This window comes from Pavona decussata, unplaced genomic scaffold (genome assembly GCF_977016875.1).
Source record: "Pavona decussata unplaced genomic scaffold, jaPavDecu1.1 SCAFFOLD_87, whole genome shotgun sequence".
In the NCBI taxonomy this organism is placed as follows: Eukaryota; Metazoa; Cnidaria; class Anthozoa; order Scleractinia; family Agariciidae; genus Pavona; species Pavona decussata.
In genome coordinates, this window is record NW_028145504.1 from 6,100,826 (window position 1) to 6,121,442 (window position 20,617).

The 20,617-nt window shown below is 38.9% G+C and overlaps 2 long non-coding RNA genes and 1 pseudogene across 4 annotated transcripts in view; 1 reads left to right on the top strand and 2 right to left on the bottom strand.

Annotated features, from left to right (window-relative positions):
• Positions 1-20,617, bottom strand: part of LOC146475066 (uncharacterized) — a 160,798-nt gene that overhangs the window by 18,577 nt on the left and 121,604 nt on the right. The window lies entirely within an intron of this gene.
• LOC146475068 (uncharacterized) lies at positions 13,045-16,624 on the top strand (annotated as a pseudogene). Its single transcript, XR_014866112.1, has 8 exons — positions 13,045-13,558; positions 13,816-13,948; positions 14,035-14,198; positions 14,419-14,498; positions 14,608-14,781; positions 14,944-15,243; positions 15,615-15,689; positions 15,898-16,624. The product of XR_014866112.1 is annotated as an uncharacterized LOC146475068 (transcript).
• Positions 14,195-18,411, bottom strand: LOC146475069 (uncharacterized). Of its 2 annotated transcripts, none has more exons than XR_014866117.1 (3): positions 18,257-18,411; positions 17,893-17,982; positions 14,195-14,385 (listed from the first exon to the last, which is right to left on the bottom strand). It is a non-coding gene; the product is annotated as an uncharacterized LOC146475069 (long non-coding RNA). The 2 variants fall into 2 exon arrangements; XR_014866118.1 differs by lacking the exon at positions 14,195-14,385 and adding an exon at positions 16,738-16,765.

Consider the following 20,617-nt stretch of genomic DNA (forward strand, 5'->3'; position numbering starts at 1 on the left):
ACTGCACAACGAAAATGCTGCAGATATACGCAGTCTTGCAGAAATTTGAGTCAAAATCTATGCATTACTTTAAACTAAAAAGGCTTCCGCGGTCAAAAGCGCCCTTAAATTTGAACAAGACTTATCCTCTTATCCTTGTTAATCACAAATTTATAGAAGACGTTGTTTTTATGTGCCTCATGCATTGAAAGTTTTAATGTCCTCTTTTCAATTTACCATGAGGATCGTTTTTTCATTAGGGAAGGTATTACGGATTAGGAATGAATTTAAATATAAAAGTGCTCAGGACTCGAAGATATTAAGCTTAAAGGATTGTTAAACACTTTAAAACATCTCTTCTAATGAAGACCTTACCTGATAATATATATTGCGAAATTTCGCTCTGTATGCAAACGTCGTCTTCATGGCAACATTTAATTTCAATCATTTATAAGTTTAAGTGGGAGGCTCCCTAATTATGTTCCTCATAACCCAAATTGCGCCTTCGTTCGGTGTGGTCAGTTACAACACCCCATTTATCCTACCGTCCCATCTACTTTGTACTTTTTCTTATGTGAATTTCTTTCGGATACAATGTAATTTCATTTTATATAAATATACACACATTTTTTTTTCATTTTGTCCTTTATTTCTACTTTATTTCATTTTTTTGTATCTTAATTTATTATTATTATTATTATTATTATTATTATTATTATTATTTTTTTTTTTAAATTTTTTATCGGGTTTCGGGATGTTCCGGAATCTATGTTCCTGGTTTTATCGACGGCCAGCGATTTTCGCCACCGATTGATGGGGACCCACTTAGCGATTTTTTTTCGCCGATCGCGGCCATGTGGTAGTTTGAAAAACTCATGTGATAAAATCGCCAGTTGTGTCGCTGGCTTAAGGACACAAATGATGGATCCAAGAAATAATTCCGCAGTGTATGTTAACATAAAACTACAAGGCTAATTCTCTGACCCTTAAGTTGGTTGGAAACTGTTTATGTCGACCGATGTTTTTAGATATTGGTCTACATTCCAAGCAACGTACAACATACAATGAATGCACTAGCGAATTAACTGTGTAGTGTATGTTTACAAGTGCTAAGTGAAATCGCGAAGTTCCCACTGAGCCTGGTTAGCTCTAGTAGGAAAACTAAACCTGGAAAGATTTCTGCACAGCCCCATACATTAATTATACACGCACCGCTGTCATACTAACCCCCTTCCAAAAATGGCGAAGGTGAAAGACAACAAGATGCCCCTCTAATGGCATTACACGGAATGCTTAATGTAGCCCCAATTATTCCCCATTGTATGTTTCGTAGATATTTAAAAAATATCCTCCCTTGGCCATTGAAATAATTGTCTGAATGGTTTTATTCAGATATATTGCGTGATACTTATCGTTGTGTTACTAGGAATCATACCAGAAATAACTATGCAATAACGTCATGACCCCGCTGAACTGGTCTGGCCTCCTCTAGCTCTAATCCTTCGCGTTGATCATTCGATCTGTTTTTTAAAGCGGATTTTCTTTGCTGTGAACTCTCCCAATTTCCGCCGTTTCAACTGTCGAGTACTACCTAGAAGTTATTATTTCGATTTACTGCTTGAAAAAGGTTGGTTTTCTCTCTGAAAACGGCAGATCCGGAGTCTTAAATTCAGACATGTGGCCGCCATTGAACGAAAACAACTTTTCCAAATGATGATTTGCTTTGACGTCACACAAGTAGAGATGAGTGGGTCCCCTCCCTCGTGATATACGCGCAGATAATGGAGTTTGATTGGGCCGCTTTTGTTCAAGACAATCAAAACAATAGATCCCTTCTGGGAGAGGAAAGAATTTAATCTAGTTTTAATGAATAAATCAAATGATAATTTGACGTCACACAGAAGTGATGAGTGGGTCCCCTCTCTCGTGATATGTGCCTGAAAAATAGATTTTGATTGGGCCGCTTCTGTTGAAGACAATCAGAACAAAATATCCTTACTAGGGGAGGACAGAGTTTAATGCATAAACAAGATGCCTGCTATACTGGCATTACGCGAGATGCTGGGGCTGATTCATTTATTCCAACTGTATGCTTCGCCGATTGATAAAACTATCCTTGCTAATGGAATAGTTTGAGTCACGACGATCGCGTTACGATGTTGTCCTTGTGTTACGCTACTCCGGGTTTCAAGGGAAATTGCGGGAATTCCATTACGATAACGTAAGCTTCTCAATGACCTCTTTTCAGTCTCGCGTCGTGGTCTAAGACTGTCAAACAAAGCACGATTCCTTCGCCAGGAATTTACCAATTTCCACCGTTTTAAATGTTGGGTGCTTCTTAGAAGTTATTCTTTCGATTCACCGCTTCAAAATGGTGAAATTTCCGTTTGAAAACGGCACTTTTGAGTCCAGAACATGTTAACAATATGGCGCCAAATTTAATCTGTTTTTGATAAATAGATCAAATGATGCGTTGACGTCACACAGGTAGGGGTGAGTGGGTCCCCTCCCTCGCGATGTAAGCGACAAGAATGGATTTTGATGGGGCTGCTTCTGTTGAAGACAATCAGAACAATACACCCCGAGTAGGAGAGGAGTGAGTTTAATGAATAAATTAATGTACCGATTTGTAGCTACGAGGAAGAAAAAAAAAACAAGATGCCTGCTATACTGGCATTACGCGAGATGCTGGGGCTGATTCATTTATTCCAACTGTATGCTTCGCCGATTGATAAAACTATCCTTGCTAATGGAATAGTTTGAGTCACGACGATCGCGTTACGTTGTTTTCCGTGTGTTACGCGACTCAGACTATCAGCGGAAATTTGTGGAATTCCATTACGATAACGTAAGCTTCTCAATGACCTCTTTTCAGTCTCGCGTCGTGGTCTAAGACTGTCAAACAAAGCACGATTCCTTCACTAAGAACTCACCAATTTCCACCGTTTTACGTGTCGGGTGCTTCTTAGAAGTTATTCTTTCGATTTACGGCTTCAAAATGGTGAAATTTCCCTTTGAAAACGGCACACTTGAGTCCAGAACATGTTAAAACAATATGGCGCGACTTAATCCGTCTTTAATAAATATATCAAATGATGCATTGACGTCACACAGGTAGGGGTGAGTGGGTCCCCTCCCTCGCAATATAAGCGACAAGAATGGATTTTGATTGGCCTGCTTTTGTTGAAGACAATCAAAACAATACATCCCGAGTAGGAGAGGGGAGAGTTTAATGAATAAATTAATGTACCGATTTGTGTATACGACGAAGAAAAAAAAAAAGAAATCGACCCGTTTTAAGACACGGTATGCCCCCTCAGGGCATCCCGCGTAAAAAGAACAAGATGCCTGCTATACTGGCATTACGCGAGATGCTGGGGCTGATTCATTTATTCCAACTGTATGCTTCGCCGATTGATAAAACTATCCTTGCTAATGGAATAGTTTGAGTCACGACGATCGCGTTACGTTGTTTTCCGTGTGTTACGCGACTCAGACTATCAGCGGAAATTTGTGGAATTCCATTACGATAACGTAAGCTTCTCAATGACCTCTTTTCAGTCTCGCGTCGTGGTCTAAGACTGTCAAACAAAGCACGATTCCTTCACTAAGAACTCACCAATTTCCACCGTTTTACGTGTCGGGTGCTTCTTAGAAGTTATTCTTTCGATTTACGGCTTCAAAATGGTGAAATTTCCCTTTGAAAACGGCACACTTGAGTCCAGAACATGTTAAAACAATATGGCGCGACTTAATCCGTCTTTAATAAATATATCAAATGATGCATTGACGTCACACAGGTAGGGGTGAGTGGGTCCCCTCCCTCGCAATATAAGCGACAAGAATGGATTTTGATTGGCCTGCTTTTGTTGAAGACAATCAAAACAATACATCCCGAGTAGGAGAGGGGAGAGTTTAATGAACAAGATGCCTGCTATACTGGCATTACGCGTGATGCCCGGACTGATTCATTTATTTCAACGGTATGTTTCGCCGATTGATAAAACTATCCTTGCTAATGGAATAGCTTGAGTCACGACGATCACGTTACTTGCTTCCCTTGTGTTACGCGACTTAGACTTTCACCGGAAATATTTGAAATTCTATTACGATAACGTAAGCTTCTCAATGACCTCTTTTCAGTCTCGCGTCGTGGTCTAAGACTGTCAAACAAAGCACGATTCCTTCGCCATGAACTCACCAATTTCCACCGTTTTTAATGTCGAGTGCTTCTTAGAAGTTATTCTTTCGATTTGCCGCTTCAAAATGGTGAAATTGCTGTTTGAAAACGGCACACTTGAGTCCAGAATATGTTATAAACAATATGGTGCAACAATTTAATGCAGTTTTAATGAAGAAATCAAATGATGCGTTGACGTCACACAGGTAAGGGTGAGTGGGTCCCCTCCCTAGCGATGTAAGCGACAAGAATGGATTTTGATTGGCCTGCTGTTGTTGAAGACAATCAGAACAATACATCCCGAGTAGGAGAGGGGAGAGTTTAATGAATAAATTAATGTACCGATTTGTAACTACGACGAAGAAAAAAAAAAAAAATCGACCCGTTTTTAGACACGGTATGCCCCCTCAGGCATCCCGCGTAAAAAAAAAAAAAAAAGAAATCGACCCGTTTTTAGACACGGTATGCCCCCTCAGGGCATCCCGCGTAATTAATGTGCACATTTGCGACACCGATGAAAAAAAAGATACCCGACCGAAACCTAAACACGTCATGCCCTGCGGGCATTCCGTGTAATAAATGCTCTGAAATCGAAGTAGTGGACATGTTGATGCAATTTTGAAGCCTTGACTTTGCGCTTAATTTTGATGACCAGTTCCAAGCGACAGAGAAAAGCACCGGTCATTCAAACAATGAAAAAACAACAACAACAATTTGAAAACAACTATTTTCCTCGTATGCCTTTCCTTGCTACTCGGTAGCCAGCAAAACCCTTGGATGGACGTTTGCCTTACGTTACATGACCACATACCGCGGGCTCTGAAATTGATTCCTCTTATTTTTCTCGGCACTTCGTACCTCATTCGGGAATCTTCAGAAAATCTGTTTCTCGATTTACTCCTGAATACTTTGATGAATCAAAAGAAAAACGGCTCAAGTTCGTCAATTTCTTTTCAGTTTTTAGAGGCGTACTTATTTTTAGTATCGGCACTCATCACTCAACTCGTGTCGTCGTCACGGACCGGAAATATGTCCTCGGATTTGAATAAAATGTTCATCTTTTCATGCAATTCTTACTGAGAACTGATGCATTTAAGCAAATCAATCAAAAAATTAAATTCCTTTTATAGCTCTGTTTATAGGCTGTAAGTAAACCATAGCGTTTCTGTCCAATTGCATTTGAAACTTGCTCAATCCATGTACCCCAGAACGAAATATCGCAGGGGTCACTGAAGAGATAATTGTTTCACCTTGGTACGTCACGAAGGAGAGCTTTTTCGTGCTTTACACAGAAAACAGATCAAAGCTTGTTAAATCTGACAGAGCACCGAATCCAGATATTTAACTTCAAAGATATTGTGATGTGAAAACGTACAGTCTTTCTATAATTACTAAGCAGAAGTCGTGTCTCTCGCTAACAGCTTATCACGGGCCCAAATCTCTAGGTTCTTTCCGGTTAATTCTGTAAGGAATCTGCTTTCTAGACCTTTCTAGTTAACAGCGTATCGCTTCGAGGTCTCTTGCTTCTTTTTCTGTTAGTTCAGTGAAGAATGTGATTGAACACAATCATTGCTCATCCGTGCTTTTAGACTTCAGTTCCGTCTTCATTGGTTGATCTGCTGTAGCCACATAGTCCATTTTTGCCGGGTTCGCACATGTATTCATGACAGCAAGTGAAGTAACAACAAAAGTAAGTGCCACACAGACAAAATAGGACTACTATGAGCATGCTAACCAAACCGAAATGGGCGTCAAAGTTTCCTGAAGACTGCTCGCCACTCTTGTCCTGTCCGTGAACGAAACCACAACTTCCTAGGAACAGAGAGAGGAGCACCGAGATTTCAGCGTAATTTATCATTTTTTGTTGTAGTAATTGCTCTTACTAAGGGCGAGCTCTGTTGGTCGGTAAAAACAAAGTTTCCTTTGACGGTTTTGTTCGTAGACGTCAACAGAAGCAGAGCATTCCTATATATACTCCATAGATAACAGTGATACGCCTCTCCCTGGAGAGCCGGATGCTCTTAGCCTCTCCCTATAGGAGTAGTGTACGTAAGATTTTTTCGTGTGTTTGGCCGCGCGTGTAATAGTGGTAGTTGGTCTGAAATTTTCCCGGGAGGTGGGTGACACATCCTCACTAAATTTCGATGAGTCTCTAAATCTTGATCCTGATATTTGAAAAATCACCGTGCTGAAAACACTTAATTTTTTCATATCCGTTTTCAGAGGTGAATTTTACGTGACAGAAGCTAGCGTTACTGAAAAATACCTTGAAAACGTTGGATAGTATGTATTACATCTCTTAAAGTTTCTCCCTTTTTCGTTTGAAGCGAAAGAAGACTCTGATATCTTTAGACCAGGAGCCAGCCTTGGATATAAGCTTTCGCTTTTCCCTTTGTTTTTCTGTCTGACTAAACCATAAATGCCAAACTTGCGGAGTGGCCTTGTAGCAAGTCTACGTTGCTGTGAATTATCAGTACTACTGAGATTTTTTCGTCATTTTGAGTCATCCAGCTGGTATCTATAGAAAGTCTAATTTTCAGGACTTTTGAATTGCTTTAGAACGGTACCATTCTTTTACCTGGAGTCGATTTAGGCATTACATTTAGAGCGGTTTTCAATTAAGTGTCGTAAAACCAAAACAAAAGTAATTACTCTGGCCAATGGCAAAAGCTGTAAACAACACAACGAGCCAATCAGAATTCAAAGCAAATACATGTTACTGGCGTCAAGCGCGGGAAAACGCGTGCGGCCAAAATACGATTGGTTTTGGTTTGGATTCGGATTGGTTGAGAAAGTGGCGCGAGTTTTGTTAACCAATCATAGAACGTAGTAATAAAAAACCAAAGCAAACGCGAAATTACTTTCGACACTCAATTGAAAACCGCTCTATCTTGCCAAGTTTAATCAAGTTGCTGTTTATTTCTTACCGTAATTAATATAAATTATTCTTTATTCTATACTGCTGAAAGGATGCTAAAAAAAAAAAAAAAAAAAAACAGCGCTCGGTTGTTAATCGCCATAGGTAATAGAAATAAACTTACTTGTCGTAATGATACCAGCGAAAATGAGAACACTCAGCATAAAATCCACGCTCATTTTTGTCCAATATTTGCTCAAACTGTTCTTGTCTACCGCTTTATCAGACCAGCATAGACAAGGAATCAACATTCACAAAGAAGTGCGTTCGCTGGCGCGTCCAATCGACCTAATTACGTTTTACCAGTCATTTAAGGGAACAATACTATGGCTTGGCAAAAAGAAATCTTGATGACCTGGTGTTTGTGTACTCAAAAAATACCGTAAGCAACGTTAACACTGGCAGAACGTAGCTGCATGGCTTTCTCATTAGAAATAGTGTGCAATGGCTCTCTACGACCGCTGTGGCTGTTCAAAGCCTTTTTACCCGTTTTTGCGTCAGTGCAATCCACTCATTTTTGGCTGCTCGACGGTTTGTTTTGGTTTTTCTCTATTGGGAGCCTTATTAGTCCAGATAAAACCGCCCGGCCTTCTTTGTTAGAAGTGTTAATAATACTTTTCAGTCTTACTCCGATCATGATGAGATCACCAATTCAATGAAAATGCAAATATAACCACCGTTGGTAGAAAACTACGAATGAATGTTGTATCGCTAGCGCGCTAGCACTAAAGCCAGCGACACACTTGGCGATTTTATATGCTGCATGATCACGGCGAATTTGATCGCCAGCGCAACATGAAACATTCCGGAAAATCCCGGAACACGAAAAAAAAAAAAATAAATAAATTAAGATACAAAAGAAAAATGGAATAACATAAAAATAAAGGAAAAAGATTTTAAAAAAAAGCATGTGTGTATATTTATATCAAATGTATCTTTTGTATCCAAAAGGAATTCATAAAAGAAGAAGTACGGAGTAGGTGGGACGGTAGGATAAATGGGGTGTCGTAACTGACCACACTGAATGAAGGCGCAAGTACTTTCCCGCCATTTGCAGCACGAGTTTATCGTCCGCTGCGCCAGAAATGGATCATGCAGTTCCAGCTCGGCTGGAATACGCGAATGAGCACGGAACACCCTTAGGCGTTTCTCCATCGTATTTTCTCTTTTCATTTTGCGCGAAATCCCTGTTTCAAAACCAATTTTTCGGTAAAATGGAAAAGGGTTTTGTAGCTCCAAACCAGCCAAAGTAGCGTAAAATTCAAACACAATAGAGTTGATGTTCGCGGGCTTAAATATGTTTTTGGCCCGACTCAGGCTCATTTTAGCCCGAGCCGCAGGCGAGGGCTTAAAATGAGTTCTGAGAAGGGCCAAAAACATATTTACGCCCAAGAACATCAACTCTATTACTATTATAATAATTTCAAAGGACATTCAGAAAAGGAATCACAAAGACAGTACAGTAAGAGATATCTTGAACGCTGCCAGCGTCGCGTCGGCGTTTATTTTACAGTTATTTCATTGTCGCATAAGCTTTAAACCTCGACAGAACACCGCAAAATTTGTCGAAAGAATATTTGCTTCTGAGTTTTGAAAGGCAAACTAACAGAACTTTTTAAACAGTGAAGACATGGTCGCTTACAATTGTTCAGAAATTAATTGTGCAAGTGCTAACGTAGACAAACTGTTTACCTTCACCTCGCCGCCGGCCATGGAGCTACTTGAAGCATTATTTCCATCATCGCCCACGAGTTTCTATAAGTCCTCTTCTCTAGCTAGCTGAGACGGCTGGGAATTTGTTCTTCGTTAGGTTTTTCAGCCATTTTGTAGCTCAAAACAACTTTTTGCTGATGGAAGCGCTTCCAGTCAAAAAAGCAAGAAAACGGCGCGAACAGTTGAATGGTTTCCAGTTCTGATTGGCTGGCTACATTATTTTCTTGTTTCTCATTGGCTTAGAGCAGCGGACTAAAATATATTTTAGCCCGCTGAATTCTCCATTTTAGCCCGCAAAATACGCCGCAATGCCCGATGAAATTATTCTCCAAATTAATGATCATGTTAACCCGCTTCAAACGTACAAGAAGCTCAATCGTTTCAAAGATCGATATGAATATGTCAAACATATGAGTAGGACTTCGTTGGGCCTTCCAACTCCATTTTACTCGTGAAAACTATAACCAATTCCAGGCCAGTCTCACCCTATTCCGCAAAAAGTTGTCAAAATCTATTCACTACTTCAACTGATTTCAAATGAAATCACACAAACGGTGTCTATTCTAGAAAAGGTAAACCTTTGCTGTAATGGACACCGTTTGTTTAGTTTCAAACCATCCAAAATACAGTATGTGTTTAACCCGTAGCTAACTGCTTGCTTATGGTTGAGACACCGGAACACCAATACTTCTTTTACTGGCAAATTAAGGCAGGACCTGCATTTTCATTGTCATTCCTTTTATTTACTCCAATTGGTTTCTTGATTAATTCTCTCTAATTGCCTTCAGATAGCGCCTCACTAAAAGAAAATTTTAAAAGCGGCAAATTTCGTTTTAAAACATCTCTTCTAGTGAAGACCTTACCGCGAAATTTCGCTCTGCATGCAAACGTCGTCTTTAAGACATAATTTAATTTCAATCATTTAAGTTTAAGTGGGTGGCTCCCTTTATTCAAGAAGAAATTGGGGACATTTGAGCCTGCGAATGTGATATCCTGCGGTAGCTTTAGCCTTGAAGCGAAGAAAGCGAACGCAAAATGTATAAAGAAAATGTATGGAGAATGAAATATTTGATGGAATAGTTCTTGAAGAATTAGGAAATGCAAAAATGTGTATGCCAGACATGGTAGACTGATCTATTACAAAACACGTTGTACACAAATGAAAGTGGAGACTTCAAATTTCATGTGTCCTTTTGAACGTTTTCTGCAGGCAGTTTTAACGCGAAAAATTACAAGGCGTAGAGGGAGAATTATCGACAACATCAGAAATCATAGTTTATAACCAACGATTATCGTAAAACCGAATGCGATCGTTAAAATGTGTATGCAGGAATGAAAAATATATACGTTAAAATAACTCACCGTGTGTCTCACAGCTCCGTACCATTAATTTCGATGTTTCCTTTTTGCTTTTGAAAACCACGAAAAATGGACTTCAGTGAACATCCCATGGCATTCCACGCTAAAATCATGAAATCTGCTATCTTTGAACTGCGATATTTCGGCCGCTTGTACCCCAATTTTGCTCCAAAAAACACCATTTGAAAGCCATTTTCCTCCAGTTTTACGTTGACGCAATATTTTAGATCAGTGGTTTCACCACTAAACATAAACTACGGTTGTGTATGCCTAACTTTTGCTTCTCATCAGCCGTATATGAGCCCATAGTCATCGTTTTTGCCCAGCGGTTATTACCATTTTTTTTTTTTGCGGGAGTTTTGATATTTGCGAGGGAAATTTTTTTCCTTCTCTTTGCATACAGCTATGTCGGAATATTTTACGTGGCAAGAACAGTTAAAAACGGATTTTCAACTCAATTTTTCGGAAAATACGTCATCCTTGCACTATATCTTCAAACAGAGAGCTGGAACATACCTAACTATAAGAATACCGCTCAAGGCACTGTTAAAATGGAGAGAGCTAAAGCAAGTAATAGTGAATATCTCTTACCTGGAGCTCTTACAACTGACTGCATCAAATTTACCCGTTATGTTTAAGGATACTTCCTGGGTTCGCGGGTGTCCTTTGAAAAAAAAATCGTACGCGCGCAAGTTTAAATAAACCTCTAACAAACTATATATCATTATAAAGCTTAATAAATGTAGTTTCCTATGAAAAATATAATTGAGCGATCTTTTCCTTTTTTAAGTGCCAGGAGCCAGTAGAACCTCGAATCGACCGATGGTCGTTCCATTGAATTAATCGGTTATCGAACGCCGCGCGAAGAACGAAATCGCTGCCCAGTGTTATTCACAAGGCATCAATCAACAAAAAGGTGTCAGGCTTTTTCGAAATTCTGATTGGTTATTTAGATATCCACGTCTAAAGTTTGAGTAGCAAAAAATATTTGAGTCGTGTTGCGTAAACAGTCGCCACGGGAAAAATATTTTGAAAATCAAAATTCCCTGACACCGTTTTGTTTGTCATTATTCCTCGAATCTTCTGGCCAAATTTCACGACAATCCGTCAAAACTACATACCCTATTAATTCGTTCAAAGTCGACATACTCTGTCAAAATTCAAGTGCGAGTTTTCGCTCGATAAAGGTTTGCAAGAAAAACAAGCCTCCACAGGAGATTATGACACCTCATTAGGTGGCGAGCCAATCGAGCAACAGGACCCCATGGCGTCATCAACAATAGCACAGAATTTCGGGGAAAAAGTATCGCGTTGCAGACACGTTTTAGACTCCGCTGTTGTGATCGAGCGAGATGGGGAAAGTGGCGAAAGGAAAACGTAAAAATCAACCAGGAAAACGGGAAAAACCAAGGCTAACGAAACCAGAAGCGCGTCAGCGGAGAGTTTGCCAAACTGTGCACTCCTCGGAGGAGTGCACTGATAACAGAGATGAAATCTATTGGGTTGGTTGTTCGTTTTGATTGCGTGTAATGTAATTTACGCTTCAAGCTAAAGCGACTATTCATTTCGTATCAAAGGAAATGTATAATGAAAGAAAATCGCATTTTTACTGTTATTTAGGTACGATGGTGATTTCTTCGTAAGAAATATTCAAGATAGCGTGGAGCGGAGCAAAAAGCGAGAGAAAGGGCCACGCAGAACGCGCTATCTCCAGTATTACACGTGGGCTGATACGCTTCTGTTGAGTTCTATTTCATCGGTCTAATTCTTGCTGATTTTATTCCAATGTTTCATTACAAACGCGCAGTAAAACGTTATTTGGTTTTATCTCGCTGCAGAAGAAAGAAATCGGCCCAGAGGATGTAGAATATGATACTTGATATTTTCACAGGACGCTTGCAAAGTTACGGCTGCAGGACTTTTGCACGGCAATCGACCTCTGTGTACTTGATCCAATAACAGTGGATTAAATTGAAGGCCGCTGCTCCAGTTCTTCGTGATCACCTTCGACAGAACCTTCAACGTCGACTAGAGTTTCTTGGTCGAACCAAGAGCCTTTGTTGCTCTCTGCAAGACCACGTTTTCGATCTTCGCTGAAACCTATCTTTCCGGCTTTTTCTTAGGCCCTGGCATCTTCCGGGATTTTATCCACAGGCTCTTTTCGTTTTTTGATGACTTTTCCATGTGGGAAGCGCCGGCAAAGAATAGAAAATTCGAAGTGAGAAATTTTCTGCAGGCGAGATGTAAACAAAATATGCCTATTTCTGAAATAAGAGCTCCCAGATGAAGCGTTTGCCGCGAAAATTCCTCTGGGGCGTCTCGCACTAAGAAGATTATGACACCCTTTTTATTTATTTACTTTTAGATGGAAATACGTTTTCCAAAATATCTCGCGCGCTTTTTAATATTTTTCAATTTTTTTTTCAGTAAATGTTAGATAAAATCCCCAAATTCTATTTGGTCGAAAAAAATGTTTTTTCCCTTTTTCACCCTATCGAACCCAGGAAGTACCCTTAAGGATGAAAATGAAAGGCTTGAAGAGTGTTTGAGAATTCTAGTTGCGAAAATTTATTCCCAGAGCCGTGGTCTACGTGGAGGAAAGAGAGTCTCTTTTTGCAATCAGACAAAATCGATTCAAGTGAATCTGGATGAACTGGTAAATGTTAGCAGCCTCCAAAAACGACTTCAAAAATGTGAGGAGGATAAAAAAGAACTGGAAGAGAATCTTCAAGAGCTTGAAAGAGATGCGAGGCGCTGTCACAAGAAATCTTGGATGAACAAACTAAGGTGAAAAATCTTGAGGGTGCAGTAAAAAATCTTGAGGGTACTGTAAGAAATCTTGAGTGCGATGTAAAAAATCTTGAGGGTGTGATAGAAAGTCAACACAAAGAGGAAACAGAGAACTCTCAGCATATCTGGACCACCTTGAAGATAACTCAATTTGCATTAATTGCAACGAGGGTATGAAAAACAGAGGTCATCAACTGCATGAAGTAGGAAAACGGCAAAGGAGCAGAAAAATAAAGGAACTAAAGACCAGGGCTGAAAGGGCCCTTTGGTTTTTAGAATCCTTTGGACTCTCACTCGAATCTATCCGAATGAAAGATGTCAATGGCAAATTAACTGAAATGGAATGTTGTTCGAATAACAACAGATTGTCTTTCCAGAAACTTCCAGAGAATGAGAAGGACACTGTTAGAGCCCTTTTATATGTTTTGGATAAGTGTTGCGTGGGGGATGCTGCATATCATGAAATTTCAATGATAGTGGATGATGTTCCACGCAGTTACTTAATCAAGCAGTGCAGGAGTGATTTAAACTCAATTTTCCACATTGCAAGAATGACAGGGAAACACCCAGGGGCCCAAATGAGTTTTACAGATGAGCTGAGAACACAGATCCGAAAAAAGGTAACTTTTTATTAATAAATAGTATAAGATCTGAGACTATCTAATCCTTACTGTGATCAGCATCAAATTTCTGCTTGTATTATCAATGCTCATTCAACCCCTGAGGTTATGAGAATTAATGATGTGATCACCCAAGGTGAATTTTCTTGAAATATTAGTAACTTCTCCCCAATACTTTTATTTTAAGTATAGGGACATGATAGGAGAATTTGTTCTTTGCTATTAGGGCTTTAAGGGTTAAATATTATTGGCTATAGGTAGAGGCTGGTGACCAACAAAAGCAAAAGGTACGAATATCAAGTGATGGTGCAAAGATGTCTAGGATATCCAATTTTATTGTGCTCTCATTTGCCTTGCTGTGTGATGGAGAAAAAGTCATGTCTGCCAAAGGTATGTAAAATTCCATTTTGTTTTATGAATAACTGGCCAAAAAAATATAGTTTTGGTGACAACAATAATTATCTTATTACATGTAGGTTACCACATATTTGGGATTGTTTCCGGAAAAGAAGATTATGATGTTCTCAAAGTTTCTTGTAAGGAGTTGTTTGGAGAAATAAACAAGCTCATAGCTGAGGGTGAAATTGACGTGGACGATAAGAACATCCCTTTGGAATTCTATCTGTCTGGGGATTACAAGGTACAACAATTCTCTCAAATAACATTCTGTATTTTTCTGTCCTATTTCTCCTGGTTCTCACCATCTTGGATATACCACTTAGCTTCCTGTTCTCTCTTCTCTTGCTTTCCATTCAATTCCCGCTCCTTTAACTCCCAGGTTCACACCCCTTTACTCCTGGGGTCCTGCCCCTTGTCCTCTCCCTCTGCTATATAAATTACAAAAACATGTTTCCTTTTAGTTCCTTTTACTAGTTATGGGAATGAACAATGCCATGGCTGATTATGCCTGTATCTACTGTAAAGTGCACAAGCAGGCACGGTAGGTCCAATGAATTGAGGCATAAGAATTTGACAGTTTTCAGAATATTGTTGTTACATGTACATTTAGCCTTACCAGTTAATTCAATAACAACATTGTGTTTGGACAGGTGGGACACATCTAAACCAGAAAACCATTACTGGAGGGATGACGCTAAACGAACACTGGCAGAAAACAGGGTGCTGGCAAAGAAATCTACCAACAACTACGGCGGCCTTACTGAACATCCCAATTGATAACATCAGAGTGGATGAACTTCACTTATTTCTTCTTCGAGTGACAGGTTTTTGTTAATACATGGATAAATAAAGAAAAGTTTGATCTCCATGTGACCTATTGATGTGTAACATATATTCTCTATTATTAATTTAAAAGAGCAATATTTTCCATTACAGCTGTATATCTCGAAGTAAAAAGAAAAACTGATATGCTTTTTTTCCTCTAGATATACTGGAAAGGAACATTGTAAAGGATGCCTTACAACGAGATCAGAAGGAAAACATCAACAGAGCACCATCAGCGAGAACAAATACCCACCTGGAAAAGGTTGTTGCGGCCATCAACAATTGCGGTGTTAGTTTTAGCGTGTGGGAGAAAAGGAATGCAGATGGGAAAGCAAGTGGACTGCATGAATGGACAAGTATGGTTGGAAACGAAAAAAAAAAAGGTGCTGAGCAATTTGCCTAAAGAATTTCCGAACATTCTAGAAACAGAGCACTGTGACACCATCAGTCAAATATGGAAGGTAGGATGTTAGTTTTTGGTCATGAACAGCTGTTACTCTCATACTCTTGGAATAAACTGCTGTTTATAATAATTGATCTGAATGACTACATGACTGATGTGCAAAGTATAGCCTCTCTGTTTAGCTCCTTTCCTAACCTCCCCCCCACCCCCATCCCCCCAAAGGTGTTCCTAAAAACCTCCATTGGATGGTCAGATTTCTTTAGCAGCAACCATTAAAAATACATGTAAGTAGCAAGCATGAAACAATAAAAACATGCTTATACAGCAATAATAATTATTGCTCTATAAACATGTTTTTTTTTTTTTTGTTTCATACACATCTTCATTCACCTGTTACTATCCTCATTCTGGTTGATGTATTTTTTTCAGGGCTTCAATGAATTGTATGAAATATTTTCATCTTGGCAGCCTTCTGGACCTCTTGTAGATTCCTTCTTTGGCAAGGTATGAAAAGTAACTAATTAAACCTGTCCATCATTATTGCAAAGGAGTTGTTCAAACCTCTATCTCTATGCAGTTCAGGACAGGTCATATAAAAATAGGGTTAGTGCAAATCAGAAAATGCCCTTACTTTTTCAGTTCAAAATGTATATTTTAGTTCAGTAAAAGCTCACACTGTGTTAACTACCTCTTATTACTTAACTTCAAACAGGCAACCAAATGGATAAAACTGTTTTTGTCACTTGGTAGAGAGGTAATTGGTTTTGGAAATGCAGCTATCACCCCTTATCTTCACATCCTGATGTACCATGTACCGAAATTCCTGAAGGATGACACCTGTCTAAAAGCATTACTGGCCAAGGAGTGGAGAAAACAAATGATATTGTTTGCTCTATCTACCACAACAAGAGCAATAGGCATGATGCCTGCAAGGAGGCTATACTGGCTCTTAAAAGAATTGATCACCTACAGGATTTTGAAAGATTGCCACATCAGTACACGAAGCCTGAACCAATTGCCACAAACGGCATAAGAAAGACAGTCGCTAAACTGAAACAACAAGAGGTCAAAATTGATAGATAGAACACAAAACCCAGAATTGACCTTTGAGATCTAAATACAAAACATGCGACATTTAAGCACATGGCTTTGTTCAGTGACTATCACGCAAATCCTCCAAACCATAAACGGCATTTAATAAGAAGAAAATGAAGCGCTAAAAGAAAATTAACAGGGAGCACCGCTTATGCAAGAGAGGGCTTTCCCTGAAAGACACACTTGTTATAGCAAAACTATAACTGAACATGGCTAAAAACACGCGAGTGGGAGTCGCGCAGGCCTATCTTCTTTCCTTTTTACACTTTAGACGAACAAAATCTTCCTTTAAATACAAGATGTGACCTCGATGTTCCGATGGTGTCCCTTTTTGGTATGTCACATACCGCCACACATACAGATTGCAATTTACATAGAAGGAAAGTAATGAAGTTCTTTTTAATGCTGAGAAAACAGCAGCTGCAAACTGCCTGCTAAGTTCTTGAAGCTGGCTATCGTCTGGTCTTGGTGGGTTTTCATAGCCTCTGTAGGATTTAAATGAGGCAAATGTTGGCAATGTTTTATAACATATCAGTTGAAACTGACCACATGTAAATATCATCAAATATAATGTGTATTTGATTAGGGACTGGTCATAAAGTACCGGGGGGGGTGGGCTGGAAAAATTCATTTTTACGAAGGCTAGTTTTGTGTGACCCACCCTCATATTTTTGCAGAATAATGCATGGCCCACCCATATTTTTCAGGTAAAAAATGAAATGACCCACCCCTAGTAAATAAAGGTAAGACTATACATAAAACTAGACAAATTAGAGGACAAGTATGATAGAGGAAGGAGCACACATGCACAAAGTCTTGTTTTTGAAGTTTATCATTGCATGAGATCTATTTTTGTTGAAATACCTGAAATGATTTTGAGAAGATAATGTGCATCTAATATGTATCATTAATAACCACATGGAATCATAGTTGTTCATTTTAATGGATGCGAGTGAACTTGCCCTTTTCTTGATAGAATGTGTAGTTCCAGAAAATATCCTTACCCCACCCATGGAGGGAATTCAAGATTCTGGAGGGGATGGTGGTAAGAGAAAGAACAAAATTACAGAGATTGTATGAAAGAAACTTGGAAGTTCCTGGCGGTAGGGCGTCCTTTTATAAATTCCCTCTGTGATGGGGGATGGATATTTTCTGAAACTACACAATTATAATTTGTGCTTTTACTGTTAATACATTTCACAGTTTTACTGGCAAAAGGCACCATTTGATGCAAAACATGTGCAAAAATATTATGTGCCCCACCCCTTTAATGATGCATGGTTTTTGCTAGCCCACCCCTTTTTACATGCATGAAAACAGTGACCCACCCCCCCTTTTTTTCCAGCCCACCCCCCCCCTGTACTTTATGACCAGTCCCTTAGTATGTTCAGGAAGCTTTTGTATATCTTACAGTTATCCGAGGCAGAAGCACATGTATAACAATTAGGCAATTAGACAATGTGCTGATTAGAAAATGTGAAGTTTAACTTGTTTTAGACGTGTTTCAGATGAAAATTTGGCAACTGTAAATAAAAAAATACACATGTCCCATTTGGTAGCATAAGAACATTAAATGTGTATGCATTCCGAAACAGAATGAGCAACTGCTTACCTAATTAAATCGTCAGACAAGTTTTCTGTTTGGCTCCCACGTGCTCTCTTCAATGGGCCAGTTTTTCCACTTTATCAGGTATTGGTAGTCCTATTACAAACGTTTCATAAAAATTAAGTTTATATATTTAGCCGGTGAAAAATACGGGCCTCTACCGTGATTTTTCCCTTCAACACAAAGTTGTGCTGTTCAAGATTCCCTAAACCTGCTTTATAATCTTTCTATAAATTCCGTAATATATCTAAAGTTAAACACAAGTACTAATAAGTTTAAGCCTTTATAAGCATTAAAACAAGTGTTCTTGGATAAAACTGGATAAAAACAATCTATTAAACAACAGTGCAAACAGCAAATTAACACTTACTTGTTTTACTTTTCTTCGATGAATTATTCTTTCTACTGGGTATTCTGTCCCTTGCTTTCTTTTTCTTCTTTTTGTGTCGTACAATAAAACCGATGACAAAGAATTTAATAGGGAGTAGTCGACCGTAAGACTTCGCTTTCGCTGGACACGCTCCGCCATTTTCATTGTTGTGCATATGGTAGATTTCAAGGCGGAATCCGCATACCCTTACGCGGGCTCAAATGTCCCGAATTTCTGGCGATGTCCTCATAACCCAAATTGTTCCCAAAACAGGTTTGCTTCCAATTGCATGTGAATTACACTTTGTCCGGTTACTATAAAAGATAAAACTGTCGTTTGAACCTTCAGCGCTTTCTTCCTCTGTTTCCAGCAAGGCCCCTTCGTTGGCAAAAATTGAATTTTTTGTAGTGAAAAAAGAAAAAGAAACAAAACAACAACAACAACAACAAAAAAAACAAATGCAAAATTTTAACAATTTTGATAACTTCTCAAAACACTAAAAAAATTGCTCCAAGGCCAAATACTACGATTCGTTGATAATATATAAAAATGTTATTGACATTTTCACATAACTGTTTCGAGTAGTAAAAGCAGCACTTGAACTTTTTCCCAACCAACCTTCACAGCTTTCAAAAAAAAAAAAAAAAAAGGAAAAATGGGTGCACAAAAATGCCTGTAAACCAAAAGTGAGACATCCTACAGCAATGCCCTTGTGGTTATGAAAAGACAAAGACTTCTTCAAAAATAATTGTGCGGCCAAAATGGCTTCAAGACCCTGGCGCTTCTTCCAAATACTAGCGTTTCTCAATTATGCAAAATAGGAGCTTCAACCTTCGCATGAACCTTGCAAGGAAGTATGACTTGAAAAACGCTCTCCAAGATAAAGAAAAGCACTGACATAGTCTCATAATACAGTACACTGCAAATTTCTCAGAGACTCTCTCGTAAATAGCTTGATGACTCCTCAGGAGTCACTGAAAGCTATTTACGTGAGAGTCTCTGGACTGTGAGCAACATTAGAGTAGATGGAATCTGATTGCCACAAGTCAAGCTTGTTTACTTGTGCGCTTTAAAAAAGTTAAGAGGCAAAAGAGAAACTCGCTTCGCTTTGAGAAAAAAAAATTTTGCCATTGTTCACGGCGGGCCACTTTTTATTTAAAATTACAAAAGTTAAGATGATAACTGACAAATGATGAGGGAACAATAAGGAATTTAAAGCTCTACCAAAGATGGTGGCTTCGCTTTGAGATGAAAAAATATTTTTTATTCGGTTCCAAGGTAGATTTGAACCCAAGCCCTCTTCCCCAAAGGGTATGTAGCATAATACCGCCCCACACATGCTTCTCTACCTTCACAGTGAGTAATTTTTGTATTTAATGATTGTTTCTGGTGCCTGACTATCTGGTACCCGTGGCGCAATGATTTTAACAGCAAAATACTTTGGCCCACCAAAGAAGAATACAGAAATGAGCACGGAACACCCTCAGGCGTTTCTCCATCGTATTTTCGCCTTTCATTTTGCGCGAAATCCCTGTTTCAAAACCAATTTTTCCGTAAAATGGAAAGGGATTTTGTAGCTCCAAACCAGCCAAAGTAGCGTATTTTCTTTAGCCGAAAATGACAGTTCGCTTACAGTAAGGTTAAGACACAGAGACAGTCAGGCGTCTTTTACTGACAAATGATTATAATGGCTACACCTAGATCTTGCCACCAGGGGTAGCGCGCTTCTTGAAACTCTTGCCGAATTTCAGATAAAAATATGTGATTTTTCCTAACCTACTTCAGACACGACCTTCTTGTCAATTGCATACCATTCCAATTCATCAAATGATCATGTCAACCTCCCAATAAACATACAAGAAGCTAAAATGGTTCAAAGACCGATATGAATTTGTCAAACATGTGGGTAGGACTTCGTTGGGCCTTCCAACTCCATTTTACTCGTGAAAACTATGACCAATTCCAGACCAGTCTCACACTATTCAGCAAAAAGTGGTCAAAATCTATGCACTACTTCAAACTAAAAAGGCTTCTGCGGTCAAAACCGCCCTTAAATTTAAACAAGACTTATCCTCTTATCCTTGTTAATCACAAATTTATAGAAGACGTTGTTTTTATGTGCGTCATGCATGGAAAGTTTTAATATCTTCCTTTCAATTCACCATGAGGGTCGTTTTTCATTACGAAGGTATTACGTATTAGGAATTAATTTAAATATAAAAGCACTGACTCGGAGATATTAAGCTTAAAGGATTATTAAACACTTTAAAACATCTCTTTTAATGAAGACCTTACCTGATAATATATATTGCGAAATTTCGCTCTGTAAGCAAACATCGTCTTTAAGACATTTAATTTCAA